General features: G+C 35.8%; 2 pseudogenes; both read left to right on the top strand.

Annotated features, from left to right (window-relative positions):
* Nucleotides 1-5,662: 5,662 nt before the first annotated feature.
* On the top strand, nt 5,663-6,618 carry LOC101723824 (olfactory receptor 8K3-like; annotated as a pseudogene).
* Nucleotides 6,619-14,880: 8,262 nt separating this feature from the next.
* On the top strand, nt 14,881-15,822 carry LOC101720416 (olfactory receptor 8K1-like; annotated as a pseudogene).
* Nucleotides 15,823-19,437: the final 3,615 nt, after the last annotated feature.

Raw genomic sequence — 19,437 nt, 5'->3', positions numbered from 1 at the left:
ATGAATTGTAAACTAGCAGCTCCAAGTGGATATCCCCCACACTCGCAGGATACATTTCATTTAGCAATGTCTACAGATAGTATTGATTTTAGGGCTGATAGAGAAGTATAAGGAATGATATTATTATGGAGTGCAGTGAGGACAGGTGTGTTCCAATAATTACCTCCGAGTTTCAGAAGAGCCCTTAACACATATAAATTATCCATTCCAAAATATTAGGAATGTTAACATTGAGAAAAATCTGCACTAACTTATTGTTTCCTTAAGCATTGTAGTGTAGGTTTCATTCAGCTCAAACTGGTTGTCAGAGCACCTCAAATCTTCTATAGCATTGCTGGTTTTCAGAGTTCTATGACTGTTTTATTCTTTAGAATATTTATCAGTGTTTTCATGGATTTCATTGAGGGATGCCATATTAGTCACCCCTGCTGATGGGACAACAACCCTGACATACACAAACTGAAAGAGAAAGATTGCTTTGTGGACATTGTTTCACATATTTCAGTTGGTGTTGGCTCCAGGGCAGAATCATCATGGTGGAAAGGCATGGTGTAGTGGGCAGAGTTGTAACCAGGCAAGGAGGAAGCAGAGAGGACAAGAAAGAACCACAGGGAGTGGAGGGGGCTGGGACAGGAGATGCCCTTCTAAGGCTCATCTTCAAAGACCTACATCCTCCAAATGAGCCCTACCTGTAACTAGAACACTGAGCTGTGAACTCATCAATGAAAGAATCACTTCCCTCATGATCCAGTACTGTCTAAAACCCCACCACTAAACATATTATACATTTGGGACACTTTGATCTAAACTATATCTGAGTTCTTCATAGAAGTCCTCATTTTCCTATTCCAGAAATTCCCCACATTTCTGGTTCTTCATCCAAAACAGGAGAATCATTCATAATTTCTTAATTAATTACAAATTTTCATGATTACATAAATAGTCCATGTAAATTCTTCATAAAGACAAACACTTGTGGGAATGTCTTAATAAGTCTGTTACTAGAATATACGATTCCCTATATGCTCTGGTGATTAATTTTAAAAAGTTAAAACAGAGGTAATAATTATTTGTGCCAAATCCCTTCTAATAAATCCCTTTTGGTTTTATTTCCCTGGAGAACCCTAGTACACTAATGAGCACAAATTGTTCTTGATTAATGGGTAGTCTCTGGGTACTTTATTACACTCTTAGAGGCTTTCTGGATAATCAGCCAATGATTTAGCCTCTCCTTAGGAGAGGCTGAAGGGCAAAACTCCATAAATTATTCTTAGTGTGCCAAATAAGAAAACATGGGTCAGTCAAGAAAGAGCCCTCATTACAGGTAACAGTGACAGAGTGTTTCATGTGGTGCTAGGGCACCGATCACCACCATATGCCAGGCACATTTATGGTGTTCTGTTTTGATTTGAGGTCAAAGCCTAGCAAAACATTGCCACTTGTTGTCTATACTCTGTGCTCGCTACCATTCAAGAATGCCTACAGCCACCTCATCTTTGATAAAAGAGCCAACAACCATGATTGGAGGAAAGATAGCCTATTTAATAAATGGTGTTGGAAAAACTGGATTTCAACCTGCCAAAGATTAAAACTAGACCCATACCTATCACCATGCACTAAGCTAAGATCAAAGTGGATCAAAGATCTAAATATTAAGACAGAAACAAAAAACTTGCTCGAAGATAAATTAGGTAGAACTCTTGAAGATATTGGCATAGGAAAAGACTTCATGAACAAAACCTCAGTAGCATGGGAACTAACACAAAGAATCAACAACTGGGATCTCATCTTATTAACAAGCTTCTTCACTGCAAAAGAAACCACCAACAGAGCTAACAGACAACCTACAATATGGGAAAAAAATTTTAGCAGCTGTGCCTCAAAGGACTACTATCTAGAATACAGAAAGAATTGAAAAAAATCAGACCCCCCAAATTCAACGGCCCAATTCAAAACTGGGCATCTGAAATGAACAGACATTTCTCAGACAAAGAAGTAAAAGCAGCAAACAAATACATGAAAAAATGTTCCACATCACTGATCATTCGAGAGATGCAGATGAAAACAACACTGAGATTCCACCTCACCCCAGAAAGAATGGCTGCTCTCTAGAAATCAACAAATAACAAATGCTGGCGGGGTTGTGGGAGAATGTAACCCTTCTCCATTGCTGGTGGGAGTGCAGACTGGTGCAACCACTGTGGAATTCAGTATGGAGATACCTCAAAGTACTAGGACTATGGGTCCCATTTGACTCAGCTATTCCCCTGCTGGGTATCTTCCCAAAAGAATTGAAAGAATCAAACCACAGTGATATATGTTCACTGATGTTCATAGCAGCACAGTTTGTAATAGCTAAAGCTTGGAAGCAGCCCAAGTGCCCATTAACTGGAAACTGGATAAAGAAAATGTGTTTTTTTAATAAAATGAAGTACCACTCAGCCATAAAGAATGAAAAACTAGAGTCATTTATAGCTAAATGGATGCATATCAAGGCCCCACTCTTAAATGAAACAAATAGGACACGCATGTGTAAATACCAAACAGTTTCTCTAGTGTGAGAAACTGATAGTGTAAACAAGGGTTAAAATGATTAAAATGAATAATTGATAATTGGAAATAGGAAAAAAGGTACAAAAACGAAGGAGTGAAGGGAGGGGAAGGGGAAAGGAAAAGAGGGAAATGAAAAACTATGAGAAAAGAAAAAAAAAGGAAATGAAATCTATGTAAATAGGGAAGGGTGTGAAGGGCACACAGGTAATGGGGAAAAAATAAGAACCAAGATATATCATGTATAGGTACAAACACCCAATGATAAATGTAAACAAATTGTATACCTAAAACGTACCAATAAAAGAACTAAAAAAAAAAAGAAATACAACTTCCTGTCTTTCTTTTGTCATAGAATTTTTAAAGTATTTTACATGGTGTGGTAGATTATATGTATATGCATCATTCAAACATCCTGGAGTTACTTATAAAATATCTTTCCAAAGGAATTTTATCTCTAATTGTTTCCAGAATTGTGAGACAATGAACTCTAACTAAAGGGGTCTTAATGTTTTTATTATATCACGAAAAACAAGATATTTAACTGCTTGTATTAATGTGCTTCTAAGCACATACTTATTTAGTTACTCTAGACTCTTGAGACTCTGAAAATAATACTCAATAATAAGTATAAAAATTATGGTGTACATATAATTGTTTCCTCATTTGTTAATGAACATAGAAGAGTTTGTATCTCTCATTCAGATATGAAAAGTGCTAACTGAAGAGTCAAAGATTTATAAGAAGCCAGTTTTATGTTAAAATACACCTTCCAGGATATATTTTGATTTTCAATGCCATTTGACAAAAAGCAGATATAATTATTTCAAAGAGTATTTTTTCTTAAATATTGTAATCAAAAATCAACAAAGGCAAAGCTATGAAAAAGAATCTGGTTTTTTGTTCACAACTCCAAAGCTGACAAAGCTTATTTGTTCTTTAAACTACCAATAAAACATGTCCACATCAAAGGTGATTTTCTTTCTTTTTGCTTTGACATTGATAATTGCAAAGTTAACCAAAGGAAATAGACAAGAGACAAGATTTCTTTTTCTTTTTTTCTTCTTGAGTTTACTGAATGCTTTCCTAATATTACTATCCATGAGTACATGTTCCCATATTTCTGATACAAGCATGGTGTGTTCCTTGGGATAAAGCAGGAATACAGGAGGTGACAATCTCAAAAACAATATATTAAGTGATTAAAGTGAGCGTTATATAAAGTTACCTTTATATATAGTGTAAAATTCTATGTTTTTATTTGAGCTGACAACTCACTGAGATCACCTTCACTCTTTCATTGTACACAATATTATTTTCCTGTCACTTTTTAAAGAAACTACCTGAGCTCATTATTTTGCATATCAATAATTATTTTACATTAAAATTCTTCCCACTGCATAAAATGCTTTAATTTTAATTTTGAAGCTATTCAGTTATATTTCTCTTCAGTTATATATACATTTATCTGTTTTATATGTTGTATAATAACTGGATGAAATTTCTTTTGCTTACATGCATAATATTGTAAATCATACCTAGGGATACATGGACATCTCATCTATGGTGTATTTTGCTTTGTCTCTATATTATGGTATAAAAGTTATTTTAATCCTACAAAAGTTTATGTTATAATATTTCTGTAAGCACAGGGGACTTTTCATGTGCTCTTATTATATAAAAGCAATGTTAATGACTTTTTTCTCCTAATAGGTTGAGATTTACTTTTATTTGCATGATATATTGAATTTATCTACTTATAAGTTAGCATTCCTCAGTTACAATGAATATCCCCTTGGAAGAAGATGAATATTTCAATACAGTATCCATAAAATCATTCATATGAAAGTCTTGGAAAATATTTATGAAAATAGAAGATAAGTAATGCAAAACATTCACATATTCTTTGCCTGAATTTTGTCATGTATTGGGTTGGGGATGGGGAAACACTGGTACAGGTTGCATCCTTCTAGACCTGTCCCTCATTCCCACATCATTACACACTGGACAGTGTAGCTAATTCATAGTCCAGAAGTATTTACACATACACGTGTAATTAAAACTTTCAAGTAAGATACTGCCACAAATTTACAAAACAAAAATAATGATAAAAGAAAGCACTAGGGATTTGATTTAGATGTAGCAGAGGCATAAGGAATCATTTGAAATTCACTGACTCCCCCATACGCTGCCAGGACATGTTGGTTTTAAATATAAATACAAATACTTTTAGGTTATATGCACATTTTACTTAAAGTAACCCTTTGAATATAACATACATCAAGATACAATGCAAGACATATTCCAAACATATATTTTATTGTGTTTTCTGTACTTACCTTAATATGAATATCACTGTGATCAATTTTTATTGTTTTTATTGATATAAAAGTCCAATATCTGTCCAGTGTATTGAAATTTTAGCTGAACTGCCATGAGAAACAAAAGTTTTCTGAGGATTACATTTGGATGCAGGTTCTATTCATTTTTTGGAATTTGGGGCTAGACATTTTATATAGCCAGAACTGAAACTTTGTATTCAAGGCAATTTACAAAAAGGATCATGAGACTACAATCATATAGAAAATTGAAATAATTACATGTATTCAACACTTAGCTTCAATATCCACTTGGGAAATTTTTGCTTTCACATCCATAGCTATATAGCCTCATATCAATCTATTTATCAGCAATGCATGTATATACCTTATTTATATTTTTCAACTTCAGTATTATTGTTTGCACTCGATATTACTGAGAGATTGGCATTGGATAGAACAAGATGCCTAACTGGTCTGTAATCTTTAGATGTCAGTAGCAGCCCCACTCCCACTTGCAACAGACACAATGAGTCTAGACTTGGAAAATGATGTTTGATGAGTGAAATCAACCCCAGTTTAAAACTGATTGTTCATGTCTTTAACTCTAATGTTATGTACACATAATTTTATTTGTTAAAAAAAAGCATTTAGTGTCAAGTATCATCAAGTGGAAAATTTGCAAGTGCCTACTTACACTGTTTGTATGCTATAAAAGCTCCCAGGTGACAATAGAGGAAAGCTCTTGGTTATGCTTGTGTCTCTACCTAGAACAGGTTTACTGATTGCCCTGGATGGAGGGGCCCAACCTCACATTGGTGACCGAGTTCATCCTACTGGACATCACAGATTGCCCTGAGCTGCAGCCTCCACTGTTCATCCTGTTCCTCATCATCTACCTGACCTCTCTGCTGGGCAACCTAAGGATGATCATCCTCACCCAGGTGGATCCCAGGCTGCAAACTCCCACGCACTTTTTCCTCAGACACCTGGTTTTCACTGATCTTGGCTATTCTACAGCTGTGGAACCCAAAATGCTGGTAAATTTTGTGGTGGATCAAAATACAATCTCCTATTTTTTTTTGCTACACAACTGGCTTTCTTTCTAATTTTCATTGTTATTGAGCTTTTCATTCTGTCTGTGATGTCCTTTATCTGCTATGTGGCCATCTGTAACCCTCTGTTTTACACTATCATCAGGTCACAAAAGGTATGTCATATATTAGTGGTGATTCCCTATCTCTACTGCACATGTGTGTCTCTTCTGGTCACCATAAAGATATTCTCTTCATCTTTTTGTGGCCATAATGTCATCAGTCATTTCTACTGTGACAGTCTCCCTTTGTTGTCTTTGCTCTGCTCAGATATCCATGAAATTGAAGTGATAATTCTGATTTTTTCAGCTTTTAACATGGTTTTCTCTCTCCCAGTAGTCCTTGTGTCCTACTTGCTCATCTTTGTGGCCATTCTCAGGATGAAGTCTGCAGAGAGCAGGCGCAGGGCCTTCTCCACCTGTGGGTCCCACCTGACCATAGTCACCATGTTCTATGGGACACTGACATTTATATACATTCAGCCCAAGACCAGTCACTCCAGTGACACTGACAAAGTGGCTTCCATATTTTACACCCTGGTCATCCCCATGTTGAATCCCCTCATCTACAGCTTGAGGAACAAAGATGTAAAATATGCCCTGCAAAGAACCTGGAGTAACATATGTAATATCATTGTAGGTTTTGGTAAACTATGATTCCTATGAATTAAATCATAAATCTTCGCTATTTGCATCCAGAAGAAATAAAAAGGAAAAATAGGTTTAACATTTATTTACATATCATATTACGTATACCAGCTACTTTTCATTGTCATATACAGATTAATGAAGAAAACAAAAAAATTAAAAACATAACTTTGCCTCTTTTGAGAGAGATATGTGGATCCTATACATCATAAGTTAAAGTTATAGTGCAAATATATTAAAGTAATATGGAATAAAAACCACTGGTGACAAAGAAAGTAAGTGTTTTGTGACATTGTTGGGAGCAGTCAAAATGACAAAGGAATTGGCAAGGGTCCTCTTGTTTTTATCACCACTTGCAGGGTAAGTTGCATTTTCTAACTCGTATGTGAGAGCTGTGTGCATGTTATCTCTATTCTTACACCTTACCTTTTGTAATTTTGGCTGCTATACCTTGGAATTATATTCAACATTGATTCTTTATATGTTATGTGTTGATTTGAAGTCTTACAAATATACTGAAATACTAACTACTTCAAGCTTTGGTATCCTACGCATTCCTTTATCCCTGTCTTTGTTTTAACATGTGTGTGAGTCTGTTAACTGTAAGTCAGTAGTCCATATATATTGAAGGGCTATCACTTTTTCTTAGCCCATTTTCTTAATGCTCATGGGCATGTAAATTAAGGTCAATTTTGAATCCATTTATGAAAATGCTCATTTGTGCTCTAATGCCAGTTAATGGTCTGAATAACTTCTTGTTGGGTTTTGCACATTCATTCCTATTCATCTAAAAGAGGTGTAATTACATGAACTTTAACTTTTGTGTTCAGTTGAATTGATATTTTTGCCTTTTCTCTATATTGACATTTCTCAATGTTAAGTAATATCACAGGTTCACTATATTTTTATTGACCTTCATTTTTTGACTGCGTTAATTGTCCAACTTTTTAAAAAAAGGAAATAATCACATGGATTCCATGTTATATTTCTCTTCCATCCCTTGAAAATGTCTTTAAGGTGTCAGATCTTCAGAATTACAGGAAATCTTTGAGATGCTCACAAGAATATAGTTGATTTTGGACACAGTCATTGCATGTCACCACATTTTCCATGAAAATAGTATTACTTTCAATTTTTCGGAATCTTAAGATTTTCCTTACTCCACCATCATGAAGTAAAATTCTTTGCGATAAAATAAAATCCATTGAATGTTGAATGAATATGTTTCATTGAAAACACTTAAAAATCTATAATATATTGTCACATGAGCATAAATACCATCGTACTGTTGAAGCAGTTAAAATCAGCCTTTAAGATACTCATACTGAAATAGCACTCAGAGGGCAGGCAGACCAAGGAAGAGAGTGGCCCTTAGAGAACTGGAGGGAATGGCAGGTTTATCCGCTAGCTAGTGGATGCATTGGATGTCATTTTCCCGAATCTGAGCCCCTTTTTTCCACTTGTTCTCAGATTTCTCTCTTTAGCTAGGGCGAGGAGCAAGTAGAATTTTGCAGAAGCTGAGTTTAGCAAAGGGTAGGGAGGTGGATGTAAATGTTGTTTGTACAGTTTATCTGTAAGACACAAGGAGGTAGGCAGCTGTGTCTCAGCAGTTCCTCTTCTAGCCACAGTGACCTCCGTGGGTTCAGCAGGAGTGGCAAGCCTTAGAAGAGACCATCAGCCCTAGATTGTCAGCCTTGAGACCACCAGCCTCTGCCCAGCTTTGAGATTGTCAGTCTCTGCTTTGTCCTCTGTTCCATTCCATTTCAGTACCTGCAGAGGACCGTAATATTGATTATGCCCAAAGCAGGCTGTGAGGAGCTAACCCCACAATTGGCTTTTTTATAGAAAAGAGTCCAACTGAAGTCTATGTGCTGAGGTCGGAATAACTCACACCCAAATACCGTTCCCACAACTAAAACTTTCTTACTTGAGGGACAATGTTCTAATTACAACCATACATTTGTCTATTCTGTTCCTACTTTGAGAGTACTTTGTCTTGTCCTTTATGGGCCTTGTTTACATTCATTTCCATTGAAACTGCACATAGCTTGCCTTTACCCCAATTGATTGCCAATAAAAGTGCCTGGGACTGGTCAGGGCCTTTGTTGGTTGCACTGGCATTGGTCATCCTGGCACCTCACTTTCTCTCTCCTAGTTCTGTCTTTTAGTTTTATTTCTCAGGCCTGCATCAAATACTGGGCAGGAGACTGGAGCCTAACTGCAGGGGTCTAGTAAATACAAACTACCAGAAACTCTGAGTTAACAATATTATTTAACATTATGTGTAACCTTTTTCAAGTTTCAATTAATGTAGTTATCATAACAGCTTTGCCAAGTAAATTTTACTAAAAACTCCATTTTCCCTCACCAATAATGTCCTCTTAGCATAATAGCATAAAATCTCACTTTGGCACATTTCATATTAGAAGAGAAGAAAAGGCATAGGACACAATTACACCCTGTGTAAGTGCTGGGCATCTAATGAACACTGAAGTAAATAAGGTCATAGCCACTCCATTGCGGACTTGGAATCTAATGAGAGAAGAAGTCTGCATGCACTCACCACACTGGTATGTGCACACACACATGCGTGCACACACACACACACAAGCATACACACAGAGTATGGGTGCTGATGGATGTTCCAATTAACTTGACTGTGCTAATCACTACAGGATGTATATGTATACCAAATCTTCAGGTTGTACACCCTGAGCATATACAATTTTATTTATTAACTAAATATTTCAAGAAGGAATGAAATAACAATAAATGACTATGACTATGTCAAACATAGAAAGTTAATTCAAGTAACGTTGAGTCAAAAAATACATCACACAAAAAATATATATGTCTCTCAGCTTATCTTGGACAAGAGATTTTGCTCAAACAGCCACCACAAAGTGGATGGATGCAAATATTTTAAGAAAATGTGTAATAAATCATGAAGCTGGAAGATATTAGGAAGCATTAACATTAAGTACTTAGGAAAATACTAAAAAATAAAACATTAAATCAATTCATTGATTTCTGATATATGAGAAACCATTCTTTTTGAGAAACAAAGATTGAAGAGAAGTTTTTTTTTAATTTTTGTTTTGTTTAATGGCTATGGTGAATGATTTTTTTTTAAGTGGAATTCTACCAGGGAGAAATCAAGAGATAAATTGTTCCATGTCCCAAAAATAAAGGTCAGTAAGAAAAATATTGATTCTCCAACAATATATTCTTCTTGGATTTTAATCATTTCATGTGTGCTTCAGATATTTGTGGCATTAAAGACAAATGATGACAAAAATATCAATCTCTGATATGGGTACATAGGGACAGCGGGATTCTCAGGTAGGATTATTTTAGCTGGTGGTTCATGGTTTTGATACCTGAGGCTTTCACCCCTTCTGTGTGGCTACACTGTTCCCTCTAAGCCTCTCCGTAAGTAGGTTCCTTTGCAAAAATGTTCTCCTTCCAAATTCCCCTTTCAGCCTTATTCTGGTCCCTAGCAACAAATTTAGTAATCAATCAAGTGTCAACCCTCAGCGGGGGTGGAGATGGGACCTCTAACCTACAAAACAGGACTGAAGCCTCAGGTTTGGGGTGTCTTAGCTCTGAGCACTGCACTCCTAGTGTGGGCGACCTTTGTACCTCTTCCTGCAATACCTACAATAAAAGTACTTTGGCTTTGCAGTGGTCTTCTCTGAGTCCTCTTCTTTTTTAGACCCAGTGAGGGTGAGTCTGGAGACTCCTAGACCCTGGACCCATCTGACGTAACAGGTAAGCTACTAAAATAATAAAGTCTCTCTCTTTCCATCTCCCCCCCTTCTCTTCCTCTCCTTCTCCAGAAAACCATTGTATATGGAAGCATTTCAGTTATCTTTGTGTTTGCTGGTCTTCTCTTTGCCACCACCCCTATTTCCCAGTGAAAGCCATGTCAGATAAAAAAAAATAACAAAAATAAAATAATAAAAAGGAAAGCCACCAGACTTCAATATTAGGAGGAAAAACATTTTCATTCAGGTGTGCTCCTTGGGTTATCATTTGTTGAGCAGGCCAGTACATGCATAACAATAGCACTTAAATGATACAATACAGAAGGAAAGAATTTGACATGAAACTTTGAAGACTGAGCACTGTGTTTTTTCTAGTCTGGGTCATTCATAAAGACCAAGATAAGAACAATATTTCTCAGGAAGATGTACACTGTCTTGGGTATTTTCATACCTAATCAAAACATCCAAAAAATCCAACCACTGTGATGAGAGACATGACAAGGAATAACATAATTCAGAGACATCTAATAATTTTGGGAAAATAAACTTCAATAATGAATATACAGAATCTATCATTGAAGAAGTTCCTGAAATCAAGTGAGAAAGGAAACACTAATTCAGGAAATTGCCTATAAATTTCACTACCATTATTTCTGGAACAAGAAATTCTCTGTGATGTTAGAAGTATGTTTTTCATAACAATGTTAATATTCCCATATTAAATTGTATCTTCACAAAATTTCTATTTTTTTTTTGCATGAACTCAGGACATTATACATGTTAGTGCAGCACTGCATCAATGAGCTACAACCCTAGCTGCACACAGTTTCTTAATTGAGGAAAGGGTATCAATGGAAAAGGAGGTTTGGGAGGAATGACAATTTAGTATTCCCTGGGCAACCAGTAAACTACTGAGGAACTGATCTGGAGTGTGGTGCAGCAGAAAGATTTCAACAGTGAAGAAGGGGGAGAAGCTACATGCTGACAATGGGAGAAACTCACCCAAGAACACTGGCAGTCATGGCCCTCGTGAGTGTGTGTGCTTGCGTCCCCTCCCATGTCTCAACAGAGCACAACTCTGAATTACATTCACTTGGCCTCACTGCTGTAAGATGCCTGATGCTCAAGTGCAGCCCTTTTTGCGTGGTGTTCTTTAAAACCCAACAGATACAAACGAGACACTACACGCAATGATAAAACATCAAGTCAGATTTATAACACATTTCCACAATTGCTTTGTATGTTAGCTTAACACTCAGAGCAATTGAATAGATTCATCAAGAGTTTAAAAAATGGAAGTTGAATATTTTTTTTTCTGCCTTAGAAAAAGCTGATTTTAGAATCTTTTTTTATGTTAGTATTCATTGTCTATCAAACCCATTATCAATTCTATAGGCTGTACATAGCTATTTGCAAGTTTTTAACCAAGTATTGAAATTATATATATACATATATATTATATATATATATATATATATATATATTTCTGACCATGGATAAATTTAGTACCTATTAAATAAACATTATTTCTGCAGCTTTCAGAATAGGGTACATGTAGATCAATCTCATATCAGATCAATACTAGTGAAAAAATTAACTGGTTTCTTGGTTGCCAATATTTATGTAAATATCATAATAGATCAGATAATTCACCTATTTAAAGTATATTATCTCAAAGGTTTGATATTTTCAGAGTATGAAAACATGGTGAACAACTCTAGAGCAATTTTATTACTCCAAAATGCAATGTGCCCATTCATAGTCAGTCCTTATTTCTCCTCAAAATTCTCCACCATATCCCAAAGCAACCAACAATCTACTTTCATCTCTATGGATTTTATTTTTGACATTTCAAATCAATGTTATTTATTATAAAATATGTGGTCCTCTGTGGCTGTCTTCTTTCACTTAGCAGAAACCTAAATAATTTTGTCTTATGAGCTGAGACAATGACCCTTATTTTAGTTTACGTTTGAGTCTTTCTGTGACCATGCACTGGCAGGAAAGGAGGAGGTGACTCAACCCTGCTTGGTGGAATAAGTTCAGGTTCTCCATCCTTTCTCCATTGCTATCATGGGATTAGTCACTGTAGTTCCCTGACCCAGCAGCCCACTTTGCTTGCATTTGTGTGTGTGGGAGTGGGTCCTAGTTTGCTGTATGTTGTTTGATGGTAACAGAGGGACTGTTCTTCACAAATATTCTGTCATCCTGAACAGCCTCTGTCCCTGTGTAGTGAGAGCTGGGCACACTTGCTGTCTGTATTCAGCATTTCTCATGTTCTGGTTTCTTCTGCTTCCAGTCTGGTATACACGAGATTAAAGAAAATTCAGGAAACCCGTAGCTTTATTGTTCCTTGAGTCCAGAGTCTTTGGGTGGTTTGCTTTCTTTTTTTTCTGCCTTTTAATTTTTTGGTTAGTTTCTTTCATAATCACATTGACATACTCAGTAGTAGATTAGGGGAAGGTACAGTTACTCCTACTTTCTGGATGTTTAACAATTTCATAACATTGTGTAATTGACATGTTCACAAAGGCATATTGATGACTTCCAGTGTTTAGTGATATTGCCTGACATTTGTATTACATTAGGTTACTTTCCCAATGGAATATTTGGAAGCTAATTAACAGATATGCAAACTACTCTCCCTCGGGTAATTAGGTACATTTTTTTAATCCACGTATCACATTTAACTTTCAACAGAATGCATCTCAAAGATGAAAAAGAAAACTTGAATCTGTTCTGTAACAACCTGTCATAATTAGGACAAGAGGAAGCCAAAGCAGATCCCTAGGAAGTGAATAGAAACATTCATTTTTAACAGTTTCTAAGAGCATATAGTTTAAAATGTATTATAGCCAAGGATCAGGGAGGGTCTTAAAATGTGCAAAACTATTTCTTCCCTTGTTACATACCTTTTTTGTCTTCCAAAGGATTACAATTCAGGACAAACTTTTTGTACATTTTCCAACACTCCATGTTGTTCATTATTTACACTAGCTTAGTTTTCACTCATCAGTTACTTACCAGCTTACTGCATCTATTTTAAACAGAACTTTGTCTACCATCATTTGCCTGGTGTTCCCTCTATTACATTCCGATTTCCCATCTCCTCAGTGTCCTTCATGGAGAGGTGGCCTATTAGACTGTGTATAAGATTAGATTCTTTTTTTTTTTTTTTTTTTTTGGTACTGGGAATCGAACTCAGGTCCTTGTGCTTGCACAGCAGGCTGCAAAACCACTGAGCTAAATCCCCGGTCCTATATTCTTTTTTTATAGTAGTACTAGAGATTGAACACAGGGCCTTCACACTGAGCTCCAGACTTACTGATTCATGTCTTCTAATATTTACTTATTCATTTATTTATGAGACAGGGGCTCACTAAGTGGCTAATTTCCCAGGCTGAGCTCAGACTTGCAGTTCTCCTGCCTCAGGCTCCCAGAGTGTTGGGATTCCAGGAATGGACCAACACATTCAGTGTGAGATTATAATCTTGAGGTAGAATGTCAGTATAGGAACCCTGCCCTCATCACTTATAATCTAAGTAACCCTTATTAAATTATCCAATTCTCTGAGCCTGTGTCTTTGCCTTTTAATGGTATATTACTGCCTTCTTCTTAGTGTATTGTGTGGATCTTATTAATATTTGTAGAATGCTTAGGAAATTGCCTGGCCTGCACTGTGTATGCTTTAGTTGTTGAAACTCTTTTGCATTCTTCCTTCTGTGGTACCTTTTTACTTTATTATCCATGAAGGGAGGATAAACGATGTATAATCACAGTCAAAATGGTCATAATAGAGTACTGGATTTAATGATCAGTAAATTAGCTGAGATGTATTAAAGGATATATTCGAGAGGGAGTTTTAAAGTCTTTCTCCTTTTTCTTCTTTAAACAAATATAATGATTGGTATTAAGGTAAGATTTATTTGTTTACAGCCAGTGTCTGTTTGGGAGGAGTAGGGGAAAGGAAAGAAGAAAAAGAGTAAATATGAGAAAAGGAAAAGCTAGAAACAAAGTCTTTCAAAGAGTGAGGTGTGGAAGAATTGAAGGGAGGGCAAGGTAATAGGGACAAAAATTAGAACCAAGACAGATTACGTAAAGGTACAAATTTCCAATAACGAATGTCAGTGAACTGTATGCCTAAAATGTATACCAATAAAATCAATGAAAAAAATTACTTGAAAAACTTAAAAAGTAAAATAAAATATATAGCTCTGTTGATGTAGTAAAACAACTTGGGAAAAGAAGCATATATTTGTATCCACCTGAAAACAACCACATTGAAATATCTCACCATTTAAAGTGTTATCTCATCAAAGTTTTGTTGAGTGTGAATGTAGCTCTCTGTGATTTGGGCCTGATGTGAAGCAGGAGAGTCTACTTAGTATTTGAGGCAAAGAGATCTACACATCACATACACCATACTGCCAGCTCTCTTAGAAGATGGCATTTTAAGGATAATTTTGTTGATGATATTTTTTCACAGATTACCAAGCAGAACCATATGAATAAACTCAGTCGTAATGAGGTGACTCGAGTTACTGAATTTATTATCTTGGGGATCACTGAAAATCCTCACCTCTTTTTGGAATCTTTCTCATGGTATACTTCGTCATTCTGATGGGCAGTCTCGGCATGGTCGTCTTGACCCATCTGGACTCTAAGCTACACAACCACATGTATTTCTTCCTTAGACATTTGGCAATAATTGATCTTGGTTACTCCACTGTCATTGGCCCAAAGATGATGGTAAATTTTGTAGTACACAAAAACACCATTTGCTATCATGGTTGCACCTCCCAGCTGGCATTCTTTGAGATTTTCATCACCACCAGACTGTTCATCCTCTCGGCAATGGCCTCTGATAGCTGTGTGGCTAACTGCAAACCTCTCATGTACATGTTCATCAAGGCAGACAAAGTGTGTCGGGGGGCTGGTGATTGTCCCCTACTCTCCCGCACCTTTGTGCCACTGCTGTTCACAGTGAAGTTGTTTACCTTGTCCTACTGTGGCTCTAACATCGTCAGGTATTTTTATCACGACTGCCTCCCTCTGATTGCCATGCTCTGCTCTGACATGCATGCATTAGAACCGATCCTCTTGGTCTTCTCCAGCTGTAACTCGCTGTCCTCCCTCCCAATTGTTCTTATATCTTACATGTTTATCCCTGTGGCCGTTGTCAGAATGAACTCAACCGAGGGGGTGGTACAAAGCCTTCCTCGCCTGTAGATCCCATCTGACAGTGGTGCTGGTGTTCTATGGCACACTGCTGTTTATCTACCTGCAGCCCAAGCCCAGCCACACTTTTCATGTGGGTAAAGTGGCCTCCTTGTTTTACACCCTGGCGATTCCAATGCTGAATCCATTAATCTACAGCCTGGGTAACGAAGAAGTAAAAGATGCCCTAAAGAGAACCTTCACTCATCGATTCAAAATCCCCACTTAATATTCACTGCCAGTCTTTAATTGTCTATCATTGCATGTTAGCATCAAAAAGAAGAAATGTCTTATCAACTTATGTTTTCCTCCTTGTCAGGACAAAACACTGCTTATATCAAACTGCCCTCTTTTTCACCTTGATAGAATAAATAAATATTGAATTCTAGTAATATAAGCCACGAGCAATATTCAAAATTATATATAGGAAGTACAAGGATGTAGCTCTGTGGAGCCCTGTCTGCATCACAAATGCTAGGTCCTGAGTTAGAGCCCAGGAAAAACAAAAAGATTATATAGGAAGCTTTGTTATTTACAAATAACAAAAACCATACCAAAGTGTTGGTTGAACTTAGACTTGCAGAGGTAAAATTCACTCTCAAATAGTTAAAATGGTGCAAAATTAATCATAGAATTAGTGAGAGATGGTCTGTAAGAGTCACTGGGTATTAAAGAAAACGTAAGATTGCACTATGAGGAATGTGTTGGTTGCAGTGGGTGCAAATAATTGAATATCATATTATAATACAACACAAAAACATTTCCAGGGGCCAGGGATTTAGCTCAGTGGTTCCGGCTCCTGTCACGCAAGTTCAAGGTCCTGAGTTCGATCCCTGGTCCCCCCCTAAAAAAAAATTCCAAAGATTTAATCTATGTATGAAATAAAGCATTCCACTACAGAACGAGTTTCTAATTAAGTTACTATTTTATATCTCAAGGATAGGTGAATTTTCTGTGAAGACATTTTTAGAAAAAAATACAAAAAATGTTAGACAATTCTACACTTAGTTCCACAGATTCTCATGCTGTAGTGAGCTTCAGATTTTTAAAATATTTATTTATTTATTTATTTAATGTAATACAAGTATACATTAATAAAGAAAATATAATTTGACTCAGCTATTCTACTTCTTGGTATCTTCCCAAAAGTATTAAATCATCATACCACAGTGATACATGAGTATCCATGTTTATCAAAGTTTGTAATAGCTAAATCTTGCAAATAGCCCAAATGCTCACCAACTGATAAATGGATTAAAAAGATGTGTTTTTTTATATAGTGGAGTGATATTCAGCCATGAGTTTTGGATTTTGATTGCTTTGTGATACTCTGATTTATGATTGAAAACCTCAAAATAAAAATGTAATCTCACTATGTACAGGAATGACATTAATATTTTTAAAAATAGGTGGCGATCATACAAATTAAAGGTAACTCAAACACTGAAGAGTTCATTGTATTTTTATTCCTAGCTCTCTCTTGTATCCAACACAAGTGTACACAGGGTGACATGGAAAGTGCACTAGCACAATGCTTCCTTCACAGTTTGAAACTTCTCCAGCCTGATATTGTGCATGGTCTTTGTAATGAATACCTTAAATTCTTATCTTGTGGCTTCTTTATTCATAACAAGACATAATCTTTCTTGGCTGGGGCCCAGTTGGAGGAGAGGAGTCACTGTCTTCATGCTTTGCTGAAGGGTATATTTCTTGCACTCTCTGCATCTCAGCTCACTTGGTTTAAACTGAATTCTTCTGCCAGGCCCTACCATTATGCAGTTCTGCCTTGCACTCTGATAAACATGGTCTGAATGCTTTGATACCATCATCAAACATATGCCTCTCTTTCTTAAACTATGTGTCAGATATTTTGTCCCAACAACAAATAATATGAAAATATTATTTTGTAAGCACCCAAGTGGTTCATTTCTTAAATAGACACCATAGGATTAAGATCAAAGTAGAATTTTTAAAAGTTTGTTTTAAATTACAAATAAGATTTCAATAGTAACTGTAACAACTCTTATCACAGCTGACTGTTCTCCTGGGATATAGGCCCATTTCCATCTTCACGGTATATAATCAAAGCCCCTCATGTATATCATTAGCTGTTTCTACATAGTAGATAAAAGATACAAAATACCCAAAACAATCTTGAAAATAAAAATTGGAGAACTAAAAACATATATGTCAGACTGATTATACAAGACAAAAGGTAAAGCAACATTTGGAAAGACTAGATTGAAGGAAAGCACTTGTAATTCCTGTATGTGTGCATGTGTGTGTGTGTTGAATTGATTTTCTTTTAAGAAGTTAGAGTAATTCAATGATATTTATGATATGGCTATATCTATATCTGCCTATATCCATATCTATCTATATATCTTTCACTGCTCCACTCTTCCCATATGTCAGAAACAAAAAAGGCAATCTACTAAATGTAGAGAAGGCAGGTGAAATGTACTCGACAGAGTAAATAGCCAATTGATCAATAACTGAATGTTAAAGAGGAATCTCAGCATCTTTGATCTTCAGTGAAATGAAGTTAGAACAGCAATAAGAAACTTCTTGCAAACTAGTATTTGGGGAAAATGATGCAAATTTGTAATTCCTCTGGCTGAGGCAGATGGATCACAAGTTTGAGCCCAACCTGGGCAAATTAATGATACCATGTCTCAAAGTAAAAATAAAAAGTTCTCGAATTGTAGCTCATAGGTAGAGCACTTGTCTATCATAATTGAGGAAATGGGTTCAATACATAGCACTCCAAATATTAATATTAATATAGAAATAATAATAAAATATAAACCATCAAACTCACATCAATCATCAGTTACTGTTTTCAGCATGTGAAATCATCACACATTGCTAAATGGCTTTTGGGATGGTACCTTGGAAAATAGGTGGACAGTTTTAAATAATGATAAATATATAACTACCTCAGGGTCCAGGAATTTGCTTCCTTGATCTTTATTTATAAAGAGTGAAAATATATCCTAATATATATTTAATATTAATGCAAATATAAATATATATTGTATTTAATATATATACAAATATATATTTGCATATATCCACATGCAAATTCATGTCACTGTTAATTTTATTTAGAACAGCATAAAACTTTCAACAAGAAATAAAAAGATGAATTATGATATATTCATAAACTGGACAGCACACAGAATTAACATGCAGTGAACTACATAAACACACAGCAGCTTAGATGAAATAAGTAATGTTAACCAGAAATATCACATCATATTATTCTTTAAACAACAAGTTATAAAGAAAGTTAATTAATACATCATAATAAAAATCATACAGGTTGTGATCTAGGATATAGTAAGGGGAAATTTATTGAAAAAAGACGTTGGGAAATATTTTAGTGTGATGGAAATACTCTCTTAATTTGGAGCAGCAATAAAAATTTGAAAATGGAATACATATATATTAAAAATTTTTAAATGTAGTTTGTTATTGCTTAAGACCATTTTGCTTATTTTTCCAGGTTTCAAAGTAGTAACTGCTAAACAAAAAGGTTTATTTGTAAGATGTTGTGATTATGTTTACCTATATTATATGTTTACTGTGATCTAGATGGTTTATACATCCATCACTTCACCTAGTTGACGTGTGTGTGTGTGTGTGTGCGTGTGTGTGTGGTGAGAACATTTAATATCCACCTTGTTAGCCTAATTTCCGGTAAGCAATTCAGTGTCATAAACTATAGCCCTTATGCCTGGGATTTTCTCTTTGGAACTTGCTTATCCTGTCAGTAAATCTTTGCACCCTTTTATGGACAGCACGAAATTCATTTCACCCACCTCCAGATTTACAGTTTACT

This window comes from Heterocephalus glaber, unplaced genomic scaffold, assembly GCF_053883595.1.
Source record: "Heterocephalus glaber isolate CG9 unplaced genomic scaffold, H.glaber_assembly_v1.0 deba00000896, whole genome shotgun sequence".
Taxonomy (NCBI): Eukaryota; Metazoa; Chordata; class Mammalia; order Rodentia; family Bathyergidae; genus Heterocephalus; species Heterocephalus glaber.
The sequence above is the reverse complement of the archived record's forward strand: the minus strand, read 5'-3'. Positions and strand labels throughout refer to the sequence as shown.